Source organism: Pseudonaja textilis, chromosome 1 (assembly GCF_049901715.1).
Source record: "Pseudonaja textilis isolate UNSWEBS1 chromosome 1, rPseTex1.2, whole genome shotgun sequence".
Classification (NCBI taxonomy): Eukaryota; Metazoa; Chordata; class Lepidosauria; order Squamata; family Elapidae; genus Pseudonaja; species Pseudonaja textilis.
Window position 1 is genome coordinate 144,671,968 of NC_141990.1, and position 24,525 is coordinate 144,696,492.

The 24,525-nt window shown below is 40.7% G+C and overlaps 1 protein-coding gene across 1 annotated transcript in view; it reads right to left on the bottom strand.

Annotated features, from left to right (window-relative positions):
- Positions 1-1,346, bottom strand: part of GABRP (gamma-aminobutyric acid type A receptor subunit pi) — a 30,268-nt gene extending 28,922 nt beyond the window's left edge. Inside the window, exon 1 of the mRNA XM_026710383.2 lies at positions 1,093-1,346. The gene's annotated coding sequence lies outside the window, so the exon portion shown is untranslated. The remainder of the gene's footprint in view (positions 1-1,092) is intronic.
- Between the last annotated feature and the right edge of the window lie 23,179 nt (positions 1,347-24,525).

The window sequence follows — 24,525 nt, forward strand, 5'->3', positions numbered from 1 at the left end:
GCCTTTGAAATGATACATTTTTCTTTTTGAGTAAACTTATGTTTGCACCATGTGTTACTTCTGATTACACGAGATAAATACCTTACACAATGAAGAAAGCAGCTTGCTATCACAAACTTTCATTAAAAACATTCTACAGTTTGAACATATTCAGCATAACAAAATGTATTTTAACTATATGTCATGAAATATGCAAAGACATTACAAGAAAAGAGTTGGGGAAATATATCGAGATGGTGATTCAGGAGCCCAGAGCCTCCTTGGAGGGGAGATGGATGACATAGAATATAAATAGATGATAGATAGATAGATAGATAGATAGATAGATAGATAGATAGATAGATAGATGATAGATAGATAGATGTAGGTAGGTGTAGGTAGTATTAGGTAGGTAGGTAGATGTAGATAGATAGATGATAGATGTAGAGAGATATAATAATGAAAGATACATAGATAGATATAGATAGATGTAGGTAGATAGATATAGGTAGGTAGGTAGGTAGGTAGAGAGATAGGGAGGGATGGAGGGATGGAGAGGGGGTTAGATAGAATGAGATGGTAGGTAGGTAGGTAGAGAGGTTGGCATAGATGGATAGATGGGATAGATGGATGGATAGATGGATGGATAGATGAATAGATGGATAGACGATAGATGGACGATAGGCAGGCAGGCCGGCAGGCAGGTAGATAAATAATCTGATCAGAGACTTGAGCTACAATAAATCTCACTAGATCGTCTTCTCCTTTCCAACTATAATTTTCATTCCTCCCCTTCTCTTTCAGCCAGCAGCAGTGAGGTATGGCAGCAAGTTTGAGCCATTCTTTCCCATTCCATATGTGTGGATTCGACTACAGCTCCTATCATTGGCAGCCAACATGACCAATGATCAAAGCTGGCGCATACAAAACATCTGGAAGATGCCAGGCTGGAGAGGAGACTGCAATAGTGTCTGTGAGAAGCCCTTTAAAAAATAGACAGAACTTTCAAAACAATACATTAGCTCTTGCAGGGTAATGTGCTAGAAACAAAGGCAGCTAAATTAAATCACCCAAGATGATAGACAAAAACGAAGGAAAAAAATATATACTTACTTTCAATTCATCCTTCTCCTGCAAATCATCTACTTATCTTCCTGAGCTGTCTGTCTATGTATTTGTACACTTCAGCCAAACTAAAAGCCTATGTACTTGTATCTCTGCTTTTTAAGCTCTTACATAAACTGGATTCTTCCAGCAAAATTCTCACCAACAAATGGTCATTTTCTGTGGTTTCAACTCATCTGCTTCCAGTCACTTCAGTCTGAGATCAATCAACTTCTAACCTTAGTTAAAAATAGATTTTGGTGCTTTAGTTGCTACCCAGTCAGGTGAAGCCCCTTTCCGGACAGGGGCACAAACTGCAGCTCGAGTAGCAATCTGCAGGCTTGCTTAGCACTTAACCTGTCACACCATTGGCATGGCCCCACCTCTTCCCTCTGCTGTTGTCCTGACCCATTCATCATTTATGTCCCAACATTTTTACCAGAACAATTTTTCTCTCTTAGATCATCAGAAACTCCTCGCAGGTGGATTTAAGTTCTTAGGCATAAGTGTGCTGCACCTTTTAGATAGTATCATATGCACACTGTGGTGTGTCTTAGGTCCTTTGTCACTCTGAAGCTTTCCTCCACCTGATGGTGGTCTTGGAGGCACACAGGACTAACTCTCATCATCCTCTGACAGCTGCTAGGGGTCATAATCAGCACATCTCAAAGCCACCAGCTGGAGCTGGGCTAGTAAACAGCCTATGGAACGCTTGTCTGTAACTAACTTTAACACTCTGTTCAGCTATTGTGATCTGGTCCTGGTGCCATTGACAGATTTACAATATGAGTGGCTACATACATTTACCCATGAAAGCAGTGGGTCTTCCCTCTACCCAAACAGGCATTGAGTTGTACTCTAGAACTAGTAAGAGTAAATAAATATTAGTTTCACACATAGAATACCGGCTTTAGTTGAAAAATGGCCCACCATTGCCACTTACTGTTGAAAACAGTGAATGAGTTACTTACGGTGAGTGAGTTACTGGTATTTCAGTTGCCATACCCCTGGTGAGCTATATTCTGAAGAGTGGGGGATGCTGATCCTCTCCCCATTTGTATTTCTTCCTCTCCCTCTCCCTCCCTCCCCCCTTCTCTCTCTCACACACACATTATACAAATAATCCTGTTGAAATGGACTCTTAATAAGGCAAAATGTGGACTTGACACACAGAGTAACTTGTGCTTTATTCCAATGATGCTTAAGTCTTTAACTCTAAAGCACCTGAAGGCCAGACAAGGAATAATGGATGGAAACTGAACAAGGAGAGATTTAACCTGGAAATAAGGAGAAACTTTCTGACAGTGAGAACAATCCACCAATGGAACAGCTTTCCCTCAGAAGTTGTGGGAGCTTCATCACTTGAGACTTTCAAGAAGAGATTGGACTGCCATTTGTCAGAAACAGTGTAGGGTCTCCCGCTTGGGCGGGGGGTTGGACTAAATGACCTACAAGGTCCCTTCCAATTCTGATTATCTATATCTGTATCTTTGAGGTTTTGCTATCTTGCCCATTTTTGATCATATTACATGCTGCTGTCAGAATGAGGGCAACTGTGTTGTTCTTGATGATGACAAAGAACACAATGGCAAACTGCTATTGTCAAGAAAATGACATGGAGTATAGTCGCCAGGAGTGGAGTTTGACTCAAGGGTGTTTTTACTACTGACACTAATACTACTGCTGTTACTGTCATAATACAATGGATACTTGGATCCGACATAGATGAAGACCATCAGTCCAATTGTTCTTGTCACGGCCTTCTAAATTGAAGTGACTGTGTATTTCTGAAAAGATTAAAGGGAACAAAGGGATGCTGATATAAAAAAATCCTCACTTTATATCAGGGATATCATGGAGCTATATTCCCTACAGAAATAGTGTAGGTCTTTAAGCAGAGACACTTGACAACCTTAAATGGGGGGCGGGGGGAAGCTCTGGATTATTTGCACTGAAAATGCAATGTTAACTTCAAAGGCCCCTTGCACTTCTACAATTCTCAAAGCAGTGCCCAATAGCTGCTGAGAGCAATATTTATTTCCTGCTTAGAATTACAGCCATGGGTGAATCTATTAGTCTAGGCTTTAGCATACTTGAATAAGGAAGATCTTCTTGAAGTGCAGAGCTGTTAGTTATGATAAGAGTGTTGGGAACAAATGCATATATTCAGTTTTAATGGTAGCCATGTGACTCACATATCATCTCCCAGCCTGGCTTCCACACTAATATACACGGCTGCAAGCTTCTGATTTGTGATAACAGTTCACATACTGCTTGAAACAATTTTGCACATTACAACGCACAACTTATGATTATAGTGAGTTTGTATTTGTCCTATGTGTCTATCCTGGTATTTAACAGTGGCGCTCGGGTTAAAAAAAAATTAAGAATAGAACAAGAGTAGCAATGAGATGCTTATATGCAATCAATGTTGAATATTCCAACTGAATACATTCAAGAGGATTTCTCTACTATGAAGAGAGAAGAGATTCCATAGATAAGCATTAACCATTTTAATTTAATCAGACTGATTTCTCCAATTTTAAGGTTGAAGACCTAAATGCCCACCTAGAATAGTGGTCTATCAATATATGCTTGATTAGCTCAAAACCCATGCTTCGCTACAAAACTATGTGATCGGGCTTAGTTTTGGGGGAGGAAAATAAGGGGGAAAATTGTGCCTCTGCCTACCAGCATCCATTGTTATTCATCTGGCTAGTGTCCTGTCATTTTGTGAGAGAGTTGAGGGCTGTTTGGAAACTAAACATGGAAACGGAAACAGTATTTGTTATGTGAGCAAGAAGGAGACAGCAAGGAGTCTGGGCATGGCTTAGCTCAACTGTTCTGTACTAAAGCTGGTTGCTGCTGTGAAATTAAAACTGAAACTGAAACTCCTCTCCTCTGCTTGTGTTTTGCATTTGGAAGAGATTTCTTTTCAGGTGGGGAGGGGGAGTAGAACTCCTTAGCATCAGAGCGTGTTAAAAATAATACACGAAATACTAATGCTCTGGTGGTCATTTTGAAAAATCCTTTCTTAGTGAGCTCCTAGAAGCCAAGAGAAACATACGTGCCAAATTTCAAGTTTGTAGGCTTTATAGTTCTGGAGATTTTGTGATGATGCAATATTGAATATGGTATTTCGCTTTTATATATATAGATTTTCTGTAGCTTCTCTGGGTGAAAAATCCTTTTCCTGAAACTCAAACTTCTCCCATCCTTTTGATTGTCAACTCAGCAAAACTGAGTCATTGGCCAATCTCTATTGTTTAATCCCCATTATTTATTCTTGAGCATTTTCAGTTCAACTTCAAAGTGAGAGAAGAAATTATTCCTATAGGTTCAAAAGATTCTCGTGCCTTTTTTATTTTTCATACATGGGAATCAATGGGTCCAAAGATGTGAAAGTTTACAAGTTTCTTCAGCGAGGGGAGGAAAGCGGAAAGGACCCCAGGGAGGAGAAAGGGGCTCCTTTATTCCTGGAGGGAAAAGGTCTTTGTGTATTAACAGGTGTGAACTAATATCTCCACCTGTAATATAGTTTATGTATTTCCTGTGAGTTGAATAATAAGAATCTCAGAGTAATGTTGATAGCTGACCAGCTGCTGTAAGGTTGTAATGCTGTAATACTGTAATGATGATGCAATGGTAGCAATGAGTCTGCAGGGTTATTTGACTGCTGCCACTTTAAGAGACTGTATTATAAGTGAGACCCTGTGAGGGCGTATCTCTCTCTCTCTCCATGTGTGTTTCCACAGTGTAGCTGATTACTGATTGCTGTTTGTTCCAGGCTTGTATCAAAGTACTTGTGTTTATTTGCTTTTGTAGGGGAAAAAACCACTATATGTAAATACAAACCCATGTACTGTATTTGCTCCTGGGTTTTCTCACCTAGTCACACTGTGTGCACTCTGACAGAGAACCTAAAATCCAGTTTTTGACTTCTCCACTAAAAATACTCTTACTGCTACAAAGATGGATTTTCCAAATCACTTTAAGATTTTTTTTTTTAATCAGCTGATATGTACTGTTCTCAGTTGCAATTAGAGAGAAAAATGGACTGATTTACCAATACTAAAAAGAATTTCTTCAAGTGTCATTCAATAGCAATAAACTATTGCTATCAGTGAAATATGCAAGACTGTTTGGAACATTCCTCCCCCCAAAGAAGTAACCCAAGAATTGAAATAATCAGGAACACTTGTATTTACCATGGGAACTGTCACATCCAGAACTGTATGAAGCCTAATCTTACCTTAGCAATTTCTTTAAATTGCTATATCTTTAAAAATATGTGATAGAGGAAATAGGCTGATTTTGGCCAACTGCACTGATGATTGGATCCAGAAGAAACGGAAGGCTGTTTTCCATCTTGCACTATAGTAAAATAATGGTAGCCACACTGGTGCTCTGAAAATATTTTATATTACACATTCCACAAACCCTAGCCAATATTTTCAGCCAATGGTAATTGTGGGAACTATAATTCTGAAAATCTGTTGAGCACCAGATGGTTCTCCTTTTGCTAGAGTATTACAAAAGAACAGTTCAGTTAAGACTAAATCTGTGGAAATTCTCATGCAAGGAGAAACTCGAGAAAAATAAGGAATTGTTGAAACTGCAATGGAAAAGTTTTAGAGAATATAAACTGCTTTCCTCAGCCTACCAACGTGCAGAATAGCACAGTGGCTGTTTTTAGACAACATTCTTTATTTGGAGTTCACTTAAATACAGTAATATTTTGAAGTCAAAAAGAGAAGGGGCAATATTTGCTCTATGTATATGCAACGTCAAGTAAACGTGTCAGCCTTCAAAATTTTCTTCCTTTGCTCTGCATCTTTCGGCTGTCATAAGTAAGGGGGGGGAGGGACATGATTATAGGAAGCAAGCTGGAGGTTTTACAAACCAGAACTGTATAAGTTGGAGAGGGAGTTTCTTGCTTAAGCTTCTATCCTGTGCTATGTGCAACCGCAACTCTCTGTCAAAATATGCCAAGGTCAATGGACAGAGGCCTCATCACCACCTGGAGATGCCCACATGATGCTATACACAACTTTTAATTGGATGAGCCAATTGAACTATTGGGGGTGGGAACGTTGCCATCACTTTGTATATGTGATTTACGCGCCCATTTTCTCAGATTCAGAATTCTTTTGTTGCTACCACTTGATTTCCAGTAAAAGATATTTTTTCTCTAATTAATGGAGTCTAAGTGTTTCTTTCTTGGATTTTGAATGGAGCACCATCTGACATTATTCTGAATCTGTTTACCACCCCACCGGAAAATTAACATGTTCCTTTCAGTGGTGGGATTCAAATTTTTTACTACTGGTTCTGTGGGCATGACTTGGTGGGCATGGCAGGGGAAGGATACTGCAAAATCTTCAGTCAGAGGTGGTATTTGCCAGTTCTCCGAACTACTCAAAATTTCCGCTACCGGTTCTCCAGAACCGGTCAGAACCTACTGAATGCCACCTCTGGTTCCCTTCTTTTTCATTCTTAGTCAGCTTCTTGTGCTCCTATTCTATTCTTAGCCCCCCCACTCTACAAGCCGCCCCCCAAGCCTATTTCATGTTCATGCTATTACGAAAAAAACTAAAAGTAGCCCTTGACTTTCGACCTCGACTGAGCCCCAAAATTTATCTTGTTAAGTGAGAAATGTGTTAAGTGAGTTTTGCTCCATTTTGCGACCTTTCCTGCCACCTTTCTTCAGTGAATCTACGCAGTTGTTAAATTAGTGACAGAGTTGTTAAGGGAATCTGGCTTCCCCATTAACTTTGCTTGTCAGAAGGTCGCAAAATATGATCACATGACTCCGGGACACTGCAACCGTCATAAAAGTGAACCAGTTACCAACTGTCTGAATTTTGATCGTCTGACTGTGGGGATGCTGCAATGGTTGTTAAGTGTGAAAAACAGTCGTAAATCATATTTTTTTTTCAGTGCTCTTGTCACTTTGAACGGTCACTGAACCACTGGTAGACTAAAAGGAGATTCAGATTAACAGAGTTGGAAGGGACCTTGTGGGTTATCTAGTCCAACCCCCTGCCCAAGCAGGAGACCCTGAGGACGACCTGACCAGACTTTGTCTTCAGAGGGATTTCCTGCTTACATGTATAAAATGGAAAAACAAAGAACTTTCCAGAAACATGAGGTGATTAGTTTAACTACTGAGAACCCTTCTCTAAAGAAAAAGAATATTCCCTCTCTGCCACTGAGGGAGATTCAGGAGAATCCTTCTAGATCAACTTCTATAAAAATACTATAGAAATACATTTCATATATGTTTTGGATTTCTATTTTCTAATCATTTATTCTATTGATCTCTATGGCCAGGTAGAGATTTAAATTATGTGTTAATTTGGGGGACCTACTTTGGGGCCAGGCATGGGGCCTGTTGAGTGGTGTTTTTTTTTTCTATAGCCCAGATGGTATTGTAGGGAATACTTTTTTCTATTGCCGTTTCCAGTTTTGCTGCAATAATGAACAGTGAAATGATGGGACCAAACGCTCCTCTTGGGAAAGGTCACAAGGGACTCAGTTCCCTTTATGAGTCCCATCTGATTTTTTAAAAACATTCTATTAAACTAGTGTTAGACCAGAATGGAGATAAAGGCCGGGGCCAGCAAAGCAGTCTAAAGAGGCCACCAGAGTCCTGGTGTCAGACATTCCCTGATCCTGTTACTACACCATGATTGGCAAATGCTGGCATGTTAAAGAGGACAGGAAACAAAGCTGGAGAACACGACCGACAGCTTTGTCAAATCAGTACTGTACATACTTAATCAGGACGGCATCATTTGGTGGTGATTCAGAACTAACTTTTATAGAGACAGGTTAGGGATCATCAATGAAAGCAAATAAATGGCTGGACAGCAACATTTTCGGCAAATAAAGGTGGAAGTGCACCTCAGTTGAGAAATGGGGAAAAACTGTTGAAGCACTCCAGCATGTTCTCTTCAGAGGTGGGTATTCAGCAGGTTCTGACCAGTTCTGGAGAACCGGTAGCGGAAATTTTGAGTAGTTCGGAGAACCAGCAAATACCACCTCTGACTGGAGATTTTGCAGTGTCCTTCCCCTGCCATGCCCACCAAGCCACGCCCATAGAACCGGTAGTAAAAAAAATTTGAATCCCACCACTGGACAGTCACTTCCTTCTTTTAAATGAACTTTTTATTTCAAAATCGTTTCAGACATCACACTCCGAGAGCTGTAGAAACAACTGGGTTTCTAAGGTTGGGTATCATGTTTTACTTCCATACTTTTCTTTCACATAAGTTAGTTCGAGCCTGGGATCCTTTTGTCAGCTTTCAGATCAAAACTATTTTAGTGGTACGATCCATTTATATTGCTTGGAGAAGTGAATAGTTTACCCAACTCACCAACGCATCCATTTCTTAATACCCCTTTTTCATTTTACTGCTGGGGGCCATACATTTAAAGCTGACACTATGACCTTTGACGTAATCTTTGCAGTGCTTCTCATATTAATAAAATGGGACAGAGAACGCGGAAGAGCTTTCTAAGAACAAGTGAACAACATAGAACACTCAGCAACAGAGTGGCCAATGACTGGAACACGCTACCCGACTCTGTTGTCACATCCTCAAACCCACACTCCTTTTCCCTCAAACTAACCACTATTGACCTCACCCCTTTCCTAAGAGGTCTGTAAGGGTCATGCATAAGCACACAATTGTGCCTCCCATCCCTGTCCTATTGTCCCCAATTATTTGTACTCATTTCCTGCATTTATACTTATATTTATTATCTTGTAAGCTATTGACAAATAAATAAAATAAAATAAATAAAGTGCCCATTTTCCCTAAGAGGGGAGCAACTGCCTTGTTTCCTCCTATAAAAAGAAGCACACAAATAATGGGAAATAAAACATGCCGGTAACCATTGAAAGAATTAGCTGTAAGATCCAGATTCTTCACAGAATGAAGCAGTCTTAGTGGTGACATGATGTGCCCTTTTTCACAAAATATGCCTTTTATTTTAAAAATATTTAAGGGCGTGAGAAAGAAGGTGAAAAGGGCTATATTGCAACATTTTAATTACAGAGTGCTTCAGATGCTTCCTAAGATGACGTGGGCATATTTTCCAGGATCACTTTAATGAAAGCTCAAATTTTCTTTTTTAAGTTTCAAGAATTGAGATAGACGTTGCTTTCAGTGTAAAGACATCCAACAGTAACTTGTTATATAGTGGTAAGATTTTGCTATCAACTTCATTTAGCAGGTGCAGCACTGGTGAGCAGAAGTAAGCTCTTTCCATCACCCAACATCAGTATTATGTTTAAAAATGCAAGCAGAATACTGTATTAAAATAAAAATATTTATTTATTTAGGGGGTTCAGGTGCATGCACATTTGCACATGCATGCTATTTGAGCACTCCATCCGGAAAAGGTTAGCCATCACTGTCCTAGAGCTACATAAAAGGCTTCAAATGTTATTTGAACGTCACAACCAAGATCGTTGTGCTGCCAATGGATATTTTTCAAGTGAGACTCTGGAATCCAGAGAGGGAGAGAGAGACCCAAAAGTTGCCATCTTGTTTTTTTGGCACCTTCTTTTTGATAGAAACCCAATATTTCCCTTCATTTTCCATCATTCTTCCAGCACTTCATATTGTAAGGTAAACTGTCTCTACATCTGGAGGTTATGGATAGGCCTATGTTAGAAAACAGATGTTGACTGATGTTTTCCTTTCTGTCCGAGGTAGGCATATGATTCATCTACCGTCCCTGGATGACATGTTCACAATGTTGTGATGTTTGCTGTATCTGGAAACGGGCCAAACCACCACATGCAGAGGACATAGTGCCTGAGGGAAACCTGGGCAAGACCTCAGAGAGGTATCACGTAGTAAACACCATAGAAACCGCAAAACTCTGAGACAACAATCTTGAAGACGGAAGTCCAAAATAAATCTTCATAAGACCCCAAACATCAATAGAAAGTTTTGTTATGTGACATTTTGGCTACTAAGATTGAAAAGTAAAATGCATCTTTCACATTATGTTGAGTGTGGGAAAACCGAAAACAATTTCACCTACTATTTTCACTCATCACAGAGCTTTTGCTTTCATTCAAAATGTCCATTTCAAGGAAGTAGATGCTCTGTCTTCCAAAACAGAACTAGACTTCTATGGTGACATTTACTATAATTATTTATAAGACAGTGAGTTTTTTTTCCCCACAGCACTGAAAGATCAATTCTGTGTATCACTTCACAGAAAGAAAATTTCCTGGATGGAATTTCCTGCAAGTGGAAAGAGAAGTAAGGTGATATTTCAAATCATAGTTGGGGGAAGAAGGAGAATTAAAAGACAAAATAGTTATGTTAAACCTCTAAAAAAGGCTCCAAAACATTCAGATTTATTCATCCTGATGACTCAACATTCTCAGCCATGCACTTGCAAAGCATATCCATGATGTAGTGCCTATCCTTTTCTTTCTGACATGTAGAAGGATACCCTCTACACTAGGCTAAAATATAATCGTTTAGATAATATTTACATATGTAAATTGAGAAAACTGGGTTAAATTAGTAAACCATAGTTCAATGAGCAATGGGCAAGCACGTCCTATGAACATATTTTTTGTGATTTCTAACTTAATTATGATTCTTTCCATAAATTTCGGCATACACCCTTACACACCCCATCCTTCCTGCCTATGCCATCCTGACTCATACCCCAATATATTCCACTTTTCCTTCTCATGCTCACCCATACAAAGAGACTTATCCACACACAATGCTGCTTTCCATCTCTCCAGTTGTGGCTGTTGCAGTTTCTCTTCCTACTGCAGGGCTCAAATGACAACAAAGGCCTACAAACGTATGGATTATTTTCGGGGGGTGGGGGGACATCTGAGAAGGACTTGAAGGACTTCATTCACGGACATCAGCTAAGAACCTGTTTTTAATCTAACACAACCACTTGCAACCCAGATTATTACCTTCCACATGTAGCGGGAGGTGGAGGAACACTTAATAATACCTTCCTGGGAGTGCTTTTCTCCTAAATTTTCCTGCCATGGGATTATTAGGATCTGCTGAGGTAAAATATGAGGTAGGAAACAAGAGGCCCCATCTCGTCTATGGTGAGAGCAGCCTGGTGTTGAAGCTCAGCTGTCCAGATGCTAGTGGGAGTGTATCTGGGAGGTAGAGAGCTTCCAGTTTTGTATTAATGGCACCAGACTACCTATGGAGCCATCTTTGTCCCATTATGAGCCATGGCGGTGCAGTGGTTAGAATGCAGTACTGCAGGCTACTTCTGCTGACTGCCGGCTGCCTGGAATTTGGCAGATCGAATCTCACCAGGCTCAAGGTTGACTCAGCCTTCCATCCTTCCAAAGTCAATAAAATGAGGACCCAGATTGTTGAAGGCAATAGGCTGTAAACCGCTTAGAGTGGGCTGTAAAAGCACTCTGAAGCGGTATATAAGTCTAAGTGGTATTGCTATTGCTGTCCCTGTCAGCCCTGTCAGGCGGGGAGGGTATGTTGTAGGCCCTGCCAGTTAAAACCTCAACTGGCAGGTTCTAGCAAGAGAAACCTCTTTGCTGTCTCCACCTTGTGAAATGTTCTGCTCCCCGCACCCCAAGGTGAAACAGGCCCCCATTCTCCTGGCCTTCTGGAAAGGAGTGAAAATGGAGCTCTGCATCCTTACACAAGGAGCCAAGAGCAGCACACAGCCATGGGGCTGGCTGGTACCCAGAGAGACCTTCCTTTGCTTTTTAACCAATTTTAAGAGTGTTTAATCATTCTCCTGTTAAATTTCTGGTGTTTTTTTGTTTTTGTATACTACTTTTATATTTTAAATTTTTTATCGTGCACCACCCAGGGCCCCTTAAGCAGGGGTGAAATACAACCACCTCAGTAGAGGTGGTAGGGATGATTTGAAGGTAAAATATCACCCCTGGTTGCTATTACTATTATACCAAATATACCAAGCCCACAGAGCCAGTAGGGAAAATTTTTTGAATATCATCCCTGCCCTTAAGGGAGATAGGTGAATCACAAATGTAAAAAATCAATTAATTAAGGATCATCAATGAAAGCAAATAAATTGCTGGACAGCAATGTTTTCAGCAAACAAGAGTGGAAGTGACCTCAGTTGAGAAATGGGGGGAAATTGTTGAAGCACTCTAGCATGTTGCCTTCAGAGGTGGTATTCAGCAAATTCTGACCAGTTCTGGAGAACCGGTAGTGGAAATTTTGAGTAGTTTGGAGAACCAGCAAATCCCACCTCTGACTGGAGATTTAACAGTATCCTTCCCCTGCCACGCCCACCAAGCCACGTCCAGAGAACCAGTAGTGAAAAAAATTGCATCCCACCACTGGACGGGAACTTTGACAGTAATTAGCAAATCTGTTCCTGAGATACCAGGATGGGAGTGCCTGTGTGTTTGGGCTGGGCCCTAGAAACAAGCTTGGGATCATGTTGTAAAGGAATGTGGAATGACCTTGGGAGGCAGAGGTTCAGATAAGAGGCAGCTTAGCCTGCAAAACATTTGTGGGCATGGCAAATTCCTCTATAGTTTCTTTGGCTGTAAAGGCCAAAGGGGATAAATATACTTTCAGACTTGCAAGATTCTGTTCATGTAACCTGACAGTAAAGTAGAATTAGTTCATCTGGGTGTGCTTCCTGCCTGGACTATCTCTCAAGACTGACACTTGTTACCTTAATACACACCTTACCTGCCGGAGCATTCTCCCGTTATCAGAATTAGTATCTGGGCTAGCAATGAAGAACCACCTGCCTTTTGATGCTGGGAGACTTTAATCTCCGTGCCCTGGGAGTTCATGGACCACCATAGGAAAACAGTCATACTTTAGATCTAGTTTTCATCTCAGAGCAAATTATATGTATTATATACTTGTATTTTTATACAAATTATAAAATCCTGGCTGTTGCAATGGGCAGGTGGAGACACAACCATCTGGGTTCAGGAGACAAGACAAGTACCTCTTAATGAGAGGGCGAGCTACCAGCAGAAATGAACTGTGTTGTGATATAGAAAACCACCGAGATGACCGTGGAGAAGGAATATGATGGTCTAGCACAGAGGTCTCCTAACTTGGCAATTTTAAGACTTGTGGACTTTAACTCCCAGAATTCCTGAGCTAACATGACTAGAGGAGGAATTCTGGGAGATGAAGTCTACAAGTCTTAAAGCTGTCGAGTTTGAAGGCCCCTGGTGTAGCAGAATGGGATTTAAGATTGGGAAAAGATGGAACATTAGAAAGAAACTTAAACAAGAGTCATCTAAGTTTTTTTTTTTTAATATAAGAGGCAGGGAAGGAACACGTGATCAGATTTTCAGGATTCTGTTACTACTGTAGCCTGTATCGATCAAGTAGAGTTTATTCCTCAATCAAAGTTGTGGAATCTGTTTCCGAACCTGGTCTATTTTAAGAGCCTGGCAGATGTCCCTTCAGGCTCTTCCTTGAGTCCAATAATCTCCAATATCCCACTTTTTTAGAGAAAGTTGTTGGTTGGAGTGTATCAATTCTTCAACTCGCTCAGCATCCTAGAAGAATCCAATTATTTGGGCTCTTATTCAGGCCCAGTTAGGGAATTGAGATGTAACTGGCTGTTCTTCTGGTTGAACTGCATTTGGGCTTGGATGGGGTAGCGTTGTCTCCTCTCATGTCTTCTTGGATCTCTTGGCAGCTTTCAACCATCGTATCTTGCTGGACCACTTGTGGGGATTGGGGACTTCTGCAGTGGTTTCATTCTTTTCTCGATGGGCAGTTTTGGTCCGCTCTGGTGAGGAATGAGAGGTGGCCTAGAGCAGGGGTCTCTAACCTTGGCAACTTTAAGCCTGGTGGACTTCAACCTCCAGAATTCCCCAGCCAGCTTTCTGGGAGTTGAAGTCCTCCAGGCTTAAAGTTGCCAAGGTTGGAGACCCCTAGACTAGAGCAATGGTCACCAACCAGTGGGCCGGGGACCACTGGTAGTCCACGAGAAAATTTTGCTGGTCCGCAGAGAAATGTCACCCCCAAAGCTTCCCCCAAAGCAATTAATCCAGGCTGTGCGGGAACACAAGGCTGCACCCCCCACATGGCCCGAGGGAACACAAGGCTTGTGTCACTTGCATTGCAAACAATTTGAGGTAGTGAGGGGAGGGAGGAAAGGGCAGAGGGGGAACTTGCCCCATTCGCCCCACGTGCCTGACCTGGCCACCGGGCTGCTTCTTTCCGCTTCTTTCTTCTGCTTTTGGCTGCACGCAAGGAAAGCAGCAAAAGTCTTTCTTTCTCTCCCCCAAACTCCACCAGAAATGAGTCTTTGGGACCCTGCAAGGCATCCTGCTCCAAGAGGCTGCGCCAGCAAAGACTCATTTCTGGTGGAGTTTGGGAGAGACAAAGAAAGACTTCTGCTGCTTCTGTTGCTTTCCTTGCATGAAGCCAAAAGTCTCTCCCCCCACCCCCCCCAGAACAGAGCTGGAGACAGTATCCTGCGATCCCAAATAAAGAAGATTGATCGGTAGGAAAACGGGGTGGAGAATTTTCCTGCAGACATTTTGGGGATTTTCCCAGGGTCTCTGGTCCGCGGGATTTAAAATGAGTTTGGTGTTCCCTGAGGTCCAAAAGTTTGGAGGCCCCTGGCCTAGAGCAGAACCCCTGGCCTAGAGCAGGGGACTTCTGGGAGTTGAAGTCCACCAGGTTTAAAGTTGCCATGGTTGGAGACCCCTAGGTTAGAGGACCTTGACTTGTGGGAAGCTACAGGATTTGTATTCTTCCTTGTACTTTTCAATGCCTACCTGAAACCCTTGGGACAGGTCATCTAGCAATGTGAGTGTTGTATCATCGGTATACCAATTATCCATTGCTGAAGAAGGGATGCCATCAGTATTGTAGCCTGCTGCTTTGAGGCTGCAAGTGTCTGGGCGGTTGTCCCAAAGGTGCTTTTTTAAGGAGGCAACTGGACTTCCTGGTTTTTCTTGGAAGACATTTCGCTTCTCATCCCAGAAGCTCCTCCCACTCTGACTGGATGGTGGGGAACGGAAGGATTTATGCTCCATGCAGACAGCTGGTGAGAATATCCATAGACATGTCTGGATGGAAGGAAACAGGCTGAGCCAGGTAAGGAGTTGTTATTTGTTCATCGGGGATCTGTACTGATATCAGAATTATCTCCGGACAGCAAGCACTACCTGGAAAAGAGCGAGTCTTAAGCAGAAGCTGTGGATAGAGGGGCCTTCGTCCAGATTCATCTATTGTGCCATATCTCGTGCAAGGCGATCCGGCACTTTATTCCCTCATTACCATCTGGATAGAACTATTGCAATGAGTTCCACCTAGGGCTGACTTGATCTTTAAAGAGATTACAGACACAAATCCAGCAAGTTCAACTGCCTCAGTCACGCTTGGGAATTGCCATGAATGAGCAACAGGGCAGGAATGAATTGCTTGCTACTGAAGACTTACGATGCTAGTGATGCTGGAGCCAATCAAATTGCTATTTGTTGCAAGGGCGCTATATTTCCTAGACCTAGAGAGCGGGAACCTTTCGCCAGGCTCAAGAAATGGACAGGTGACGGTTTTAATGTTGCTCTTTACCAGGATTGTATACTTCTCTCATCCATGCCCACAAAGAATGGTTTTGGTGACATCTGGTGCTTCGACTGGGAAACACAGCGATCCCATTTTTGTAACTGTTCTAATTATTTTTCTGCGAATGGAAAAAAAAAGAATAACGGTTGGAAGGGACCTCGCAGGTCATCTAGTCCAACTCCCCCCACCCAAGCAGGAGACATTGTGGAATGTGGAATGATTTTAAGAGGAGAGATAACAAATTGAGCACATCCACAAGTGGAGTACAGGTAGTCCTCGACTTACAACATTTCATTTAGTGACCAAAGTTACAACGGCACAGGAAAAAGCAGCTTATGACCATTTTTCACATTCACAGTCTTTGTAGCATCCATATTATGACCATGTGAATCAAAATCCAGATGCCTGGCAATTGGTTCATACTTATGACCATTGCTGTGTCCCAAGGGTCATGTGATGACCTTTTGCAAGCTTTTGAGAAACAAAATCAATAGGGAAGCAAGGTTCACTTAACAACCAGGTTACTAAATTATCAACTGCAATGATTCACTTAACAACAGTCGCAGGAAAGGCCATAAAATGGGGCAAAACTCACTCAACAAATGCCTCTCTTAACAACTGTGTCCATTGTGGTTGCAAGTTGAGGACTACCTGGAAGGCAGTTTTATTCTACTCTGCTCAGTAATTAGCTAAGGAATCTTCAGTTTGAAAGAATCTTGAAGTTCAAATCCATGTTCACTTCACTATGTACAAGAGAACAAGTTGTTTGGAGAGATGTGGTGGGAGATCTATGTCTGTCAATCAGAGTTGATGCTTCCCATCACCCTAGACCTTCCTTCAGGAGAGCTTCTTCTGACTTTAGAATTGTTTTCCTCCGTTCTCTGACAAATAGAGAGGCAATAGACCTTACCCTGAAGGGATAGTTAGAGCCAAGCATCAAATGATTAGAGTAACCCATGCAATTCCTCCAGAGCAAGGTTTCCAGAGGGGCCAATGAGTCAATACTCTAGAGCAAGGGCTCTCCAACCTTGGCAACTTTAAGACTTCTGGGACTTCAACTCCCAGAATTCCTCAGCCAGCTATGCTTGGGTATGACCACAAGATAAATGTCCTAGGCCAGGGCTTGCAAAGGGGTGAGGATGAGGTCTCTGCTTGCCATCTTTTCTAGCTCTCAACAAGCTTTTAGCTGCCCTTTAAGCTTTGCTGGCTGAGGAATTCTGGGAGTTGAAGTCCACAAGTCTTAAAGTTGTCAAAGTTGAAGAGCCCTGCTCTAGAGGGATGTTGTTGTATTCAGAGCAATGAAGCTTCCCTTCAGAAGGCATCTTGGATGGTCAGATCCTCAAAAGGCTGCTTTACTTTGCCTAAAGACAGGGGGAAGACAGACCAAGGTAAGTCATCCTTTTGACCAGCAGACATAGTTGCAGTTTGAACAATGGGTGTGGCCACAAAATAGATGCCCCAGGGATGAGGTCTCTGCTTGCCATCTCTTCTAGCACTCAACAAGCTTTTAGCTGCCCTTTAAGCTTTTTTCCTGGTTGGTCTCAAGTTCTCCCAATCTCCTAAAGGTAGCTGGGTTTTGTTACTACTAACAGAATAGTAAGAGTTGGAAGGGACCTTGGAGGTCTTCTAGCCGAACCCCTTTCTCAAGCAGGACATCCTATTCTATTTCAGACAATTAGCTATCCAATCTCTTCTTTAAAACTTCCAGTGATGGAGCATCCATAAGTTCTGGAGACGAGTTGTTCCACTGATTAATTGTTCTTACTGTCAGGAAATTTCTCCTTAGTTATCAGTTGGTTCTCTCCTAGGTTAGTTTCCATCCATTGCTTCTTGCCTGCCTTCAGGTGCTTTGGAGAATAGGTTGACCCTCTCTTCTTTGTGGTAGCCCCTCAAATATTGGAACGCTGCTGTCATTGTCACCCCTAGTCCTTTCACCAGACGAGACATACCCAACTCCTACAACTGTTTTTCATATATTTTAGCCTCCAGCCTGCTCATCATCTTTGTTTGTTCTTCTTTTTCCAAAGTCTCAACATCTTTTTTATATTGTGGTGAGCAAAATGCTAGTATAAAATAATAATATAACATACTAAATACATTTTTAATAAATGTTACATGAGCATAAAATACTAGTGTCTAATTTCGTTGAAATAATGAACACACATAAACCAAATAGAAAATATTGTTAGGATCATAAATACAAGGAGATGAAGAACTGCCTTTGCATATATCTTTTTAAAAATATTATCTAGGAGCAAACCTGTTGAAAACAGGGACACATTTTCAATGGACCACGTAAGATTGCATTGAATCCAACCATTCAGAAAGCATATAAACCAGGGGTGGGATGCTACCAGTTCTGCCCAGTTCTCTATAGAACTGGTAGCTCTGAAGAGCAGCAAACCGGTTCTGTGTTTGCTGCTGTTTGGCCCACCTGCCCTCCCAGGCTCTTACCTGTCCTTTATTTCCTGCTTTTTCAACCCAGGCTGCTTTGTGCAGCACAGCTGAGGTTGAAAAAGCAGGAAAAAAGAGGCCTTCCAAATGCTGCGCACCTGGAGGGAACTTCTGGTTGCAAGGCTTCGGCGGCGGCAGAAATCCGCTTCTCTGCGGGTCCCTGCTGCGCTCGCCGCCGAGGTACCCCCGATCCAACTGGATTTGGGGGTTGTCGCTGCCCTGAAGGGGTAGCGGAAGACAGAGGAGATCCAGGCAGGGGTCTGGGGATATTGCACCCCCTTTCCCCAGCTGGCTAGACTCCTTTTTCCTGAGGCGGTGGAGCGGCTGTCAGTAATGGCAGCCACAAAGAAATCTTCAACCGGATAAGATTGTGCAGGAGGAAGAGCCAGAAGGAGAAGTTTTCTTGGCTGAACCAGGACATTAAATTACTTTTAAAACACCCTGGAAACCTGACTTTGGATTGATACATTTATTTCCAAAAGAATTTGTTACATCGGCGAAAGTGCTGAAGGAAAGTTCACTCCCCTTCCTTACAGAGAAAGCAAAGGAGCATAGAAAAACCTGCTTTTTAAAGGTAAAAATAAGCTCTTTGTTACAAGTGGGAAGGAGAGGACTAAAAATTTTTTTAAAAAAACTTTGTTGGAGGGGACGCCTTGAAGATTATAAGACCATCAATTAATTGTAATACGGCTTTTAAAATACATTTGGGATTTTGCCCCTGGAGGAAAAACTGTAAAGAGAAGAAGAGGAAATAATTTTTGTTTGTTTGGATTGTTTGATAACTTTGACATTTGGAAATTACTTTAAGATTGAAAACATCTGGGTTGTTTTTAAAAATCTATAATGGCACCATCTGTCGATGAACTAAAAATGGAATATGAAAAATTAAAAGAAAGACAGCAAAATGGCAAGGATTCCTTGGGAGCTGCCTTCCATTTTTTAGAAATGGCGGTTTCTACGTACCAAATGCTGCGCACCTGCATGCAACGCTTTTCAGCTGTCCGGGCAGCACAGCCTAAGGTTATTTTACATGCGCACAAAGCACGCATGCATGCACAAAATGTAGTCGCCGAACCGGTAGTAACACCGGTTAAATCCCACCCCTGATATAAACATACTATCTTTAGAAGAAGAAGAAATGCTTAATGGGTTTTCAAAGTACAGGTCAAATTTAAGAGTAGAATCTGTTTTAGAGATATATAACAAAAAATGAGTAACACGTGAGAACTAAGTCTTTAAACAAGATCTGGATAACAAACTAGAAGAGTTTCCAGCTGTATTTCTCATTGATAATAACAATTTCCAAAAGTGGATTATTTTTCTGCCAGATTAAGTTTTTGGTATTTCTGTTGTGAATGGTGGGAAAACTTAATCAGCTGTTGCCAGCAATTCCATAGCCTACTTGGACCATGAACTCAAGTACCACAAACGACACTCAAAACTCACAACTGAAAAAAAAATCTAAAAATGTGCAAAGAAAGAACTGAGGAACAAGCTAGTCAGTGAAGTCTAGAGAGACAAGTCTAAGAAGCTTTCTAAAGAAAAGAAGAAAAAAAAGCTGCAGCAAAAAAGAAAGGGAGAGAAAATAAAGTAGAAAAGGGCATGTTAACAAGCAGACAAAATAAATCTGTCTCTCAAAATTCAAAATCCAACATGATCTTGAGTGGCTACTTGAATGAATTTAAAAAAGAGTAAAAGGCAGTAAGGTATCGCCATCAGTGGACTATATTATCTTAACTGCATTATCACTATTTCTTACTGATAGGATCCAGATAGGCTAAAAAATATAGGAGTAAGAGTATATTAGGGAGAGTGCATTATTTACCAACTAACTCTGCCTGATCCTATTGTAAGAACTACAGCAGTATTTTTCCAAACTTGACAACTTTAGGATATGTGGACTTCAACTTCCAGAATTCTCCATCCAGCATGTTGGCTGGAAATTCTGAGAGTTAGTCCACACGAGGGGTGGGATTCAATTTTTTTTATTACCGGTTCTGTGGGCGTGGCTTGGTAGGCGTAGCTTGGTGGACATGGCAGGGGAAGGATACTGTAAAATCTCCATTCCCTCCCCAACCCACTAACCTGCTTATCAGCTCCATTTTCCCGTGCAGGGCAACCAAAGAAGACCCAGCCGATCAGCTGGGACTCGGGAGGCAGAGAATAGATGGGGGCGGGGCCAGTCAGAGGTGGGATTCTGAACTACTCAAGATTTCTGCTACTGGTTGTCCAAACGACTCAATATTTCCACTGCTGGTTCTCCAGAACTGGAAAGAACCTGCTGTATACCACCTTTGGTCCACACATATTAAAGTTGTCAAGTTTGAAAAACACTGAACTATGTGAGGGAACCAAGAGAGTTAAGCAAAGAATTATATCATACACAAAGTATTAGTAAATCAGAGATCAGGTTCTGCAAACAGTCCAATTGTGGGAAAATAAAAGAATTTGCCTCCTTCCTTTTTGGTGGTATAGGTGTCTGTTTTATGGATCTTGGTTCTTCTGTATCTATGTGTAATCACTTATCTTCATTACTAAAATTCCTTGACATACCTGCATAAAAGAATTTCATTTCTCAAAGATTAACCAAAACCAGAGATAGCACCACATAGCAGTCAGCCAGGAAAGTAAATGTTTTTTATTTTAAACAAATAAAAATAATTAAATTTGTGTGAGTTACTTCTTCTGTGCGCTCTCACATTTCCTGCAATATCTCCAATGTTGCAATAAGGCATCCTTGGTGTTCCCTGAGTTTGGTTTTTTCTTGCAGAAATATCATTACACAAACTAGGTAACATCATCACTGCTAGTCAATGCTTGACTAAGACTAATGATGTTACTTAGTTTGGTAATGAAACATCTGTAAGAAAACAACCAAGCTGCTCAGAGAGCACCAAGAACAACCCTGAGCTAAAAATATTCTCCTTTATTGGTTGTGGCAATACATTTATGCATCTAGCAGGCATAAAAATGAATTTCTGAGGCCAAACTATTCGTAGTTAAGATTTTAGTGGCAAGATCTGATGATACCAATCATGTCTATCACGTTAGAATAAACTGATCTTTAGAGGCAGCTTTCTATATACACTCCCATTTTACAATATTCCTCTACTGAGCCTCTGATATGAAGAGGTTGAGGGACGCCACATTCATAGTCAGTTAACGGCTATATAATTTCAGATGAGGGCTAAGCTGGGCCATGGGTTTCCTAGTGTCATTCAGCAAGACTGCCTAAACCTGGTTGTGTCTAAGGATCCATAGCAACGGAGGTTAGATTGCTACCCATGGCTCTATTTACAGTTTTGGTTAAACATTTTGTGCATGCCTGTGTACATAGATGAAATCTGCATCGTTAAAGTCTGGCTTTCAAAATTTTATAAATCAAACTAAATAAATAGCAACTTCACTTTGAAAAGAATAAGAACTCTAATACTGTTACATAAGCATGAATGTTTTATGGGCTATCGGCAGTGAGAAATTACGGCCTTCCGTTGCTTGGGCTGCTCGCCTGGGAACGGTCCCTGAATTTTCATTAAAACAGATGAAGCCCTTATATTTTAACTAAACATATTCATGGCAAATTATTTAACAGCAGTTGGATTTCTCCCACCCACCCCCAGATGTAATTTATAGCACAGATTGCATCTCCTCTGTCTGCATCTTGGTGCTCTTTAATTTTTGAGCACTTCTTTTGTCCTTGCTGTGCTTGAAAATGAGCAGATGTCAGGACTGGTTTCCACCTTGTAAATGAACTGAAATGGATTTTACATTTCCGTAAGCCTCCTGTGGCAAAGTAAAAGTTCTTTGTGTAAATCTCAGCATAACCTCATGTTGTCAGACAGGGTACATATATTCTGACAGCATCCATGGATTTTACTGGCTTCATCATGATGATAAAATATACACACAAACAACAGATATTACTAGGGCTCAGGCAATTGCGAGGCAAGATTGTTTGTCTTTTAAAAGAAAAGAATGATAAAAATACAAAAACTTGAGAAAGTAATCTTGTTTTGTGCAGCATCCAATCCATTTGGCCTGCCTTGCACTATTATCTTGACATAAATTACTCTTTAAGGGTGATTAGTTGCTCTGATAAGGCTGATATCCCCATCATCATTTTGAAGGGCTAATGGCAATTGTATGAACTAAGTAGGGCAACACATCTCTGCTTTAAAATTTCAAAAGAAAAAAAAATGCACACAGTTTGATTACCGATTTCCTATCTTTGTTGGGGCTTTGTTTCATGTAATATCAGGCAGATTTCTATTTCATGAAGGTTTTCAGTGGTGATAATCTACTAATTAGGCAAAGAGAACCGATTTAAAAAAGCCGAATTGTTGTTCTCTGGCCTTAGAAATCCTTCTCTGAGGTAATGCTTGAGGTGCATTGATGCTTGCTCAACATTTGGAAACATCACAGTAAATGCTGTAATTCATTTATTAAACTAGAAGCTGTCTAAGAAAAAGGTTATCACATGGTTGCCCAGCTTTCTGGACCTGTCACAGCCAGCATCTTCTTTTTACTTTTCTATGGAATGAATTGTCTTCTCTTTAATTTTCACTATAGTACTCATGCAACAGATTATCACTTTACTTCTTTGTTCTTTTCATTCTTGTATAATGTAATATTTAGGCCAATGTCTTTCAACCATGCTGACTGGGGAATTCTGGGAGATGAAGTCCTCACATCTTAAACTTGCCAAGGTTGAGCAACATGGCTTTAGTCAGTCAAAACAGTAGGCTAATGGTAACTATGAATGAATGTTTTTAGCCCATTTCCAACAATCTTTTTCCTTTGTACAATCAAAGGAAATATTCTTCTGAATTCTAAATTGATTGTGCTTGCTCAACATGTTACATTAGAGCCAATTCAAAACCAGATTATAAATTTACTGTAGGAATCCCAATCTTTTTGGAGCAGTGGGCACATTTGACATTTTGATAGCATCTTATGGGCACTTTCATGAAATGGTTGCCAAAGTAAGCATGGCCAAAAAACAACAACACACCAATTATCAGAAGGCAAATTGGTGAGTTGCCTCAGTTCAGGCTTCCTTTTTTGGATGGTGGTGGTGGTAGAGTTCAGATAGATGCAAAACTCACATTTAAAACTCACCATAATATTTATTTATAAAAAATATTTCAGGGAATACATAGCAATCAAAAATATTTTGAACATTACGATAATTGGAAGCTGTGCTTTATTTTTCAACACACTAGTTTCACATGCATCTTTAAAAAAACAACAGAATAATTTTAAAGCAAATTCAGACAGGTCATAGATAGCAAGAAAAATTACTGGGACGGTAGTAGTGCCCATAAGTACCTAAACCTTATTATATTGTATAAGCCCTGACACTATGGCTAAACAATGGTGTGTGTGTGTGTGTGTGTGTGTGTGTGTATAGCCAACTGTGGTCTATGCACAATGATTATTCAACAAACTTCACAATTCATTCAAAATAAAATTCACAAATGATTCACGATTGATTCAGTAAGCTATGATCAAATAGTGATGGATATGAATTTCACCAATCAATGTTTAAAACTGCTTAGCTTCACCAGCTGGCTAAAATAATAAAATGCAACATAGGCTGTGTTCACAAAACATACTAAATCCTAATTTATAAGCCATAACAGCTAGGTTCTCATAGCTTGCTAGCCATATGGCTTTTTCATAATCCATGATTGAATGTATCTTCTCAGCATCATCCAGTCATGACTGAAGTGATATAAAACCTGTTCTTGTTATTATTTTGGAACTATGGTTGGATGATTCTGGATGAATTGTAAATCAGTAATAGGGTAAACATAATATACTAAGGAAATCAGGCCTTTTTAGTATGAAGACTTTTCAGGGTTTTTGTATTATTAATTAAAAGAGCCACGGTGCTGCAGTGGTTACAAAGCAGTTGACACAGCCTTCCATCCTTCTAAGGTCATAAAATGAGGACCCAGATTATTGGGGGCAATATGTTGACTCTATAAACCACTTAAGAGAGGAGGGCTGTAAAGCACTGTGAAGCAGTATATAGGCTTAAGTGCTAGTGTTATTGCTAAAAGTTTGGGTCCTTCCCATCACCATTCTCTGCTTCAAGTTCGGTCCTTCTTTTGAAGAACAACCAATTATAGTGTAACTACAGAGAAGGAACACGATGACATGTGAATTACAACACTGAAATACCACAATTTAATATTTGCATCTGATGTTATTGGAACAAAAGTACACTATTGGATGTTGTATGGACATTATCCTCATTTGTTATGGATGGAACTGTCCAACTTTCTTTTCAAACTGTTTTTGAACAGGGTTTTTTTCCCAAACTGTTTTTAACTGTTCTTTTTTTCTTTTCCTTTCCTTTTTTTTGCAGGAAGTCCTGTGTGTAATGTTATTTTTAATTTGCCATCCAACTAATGGC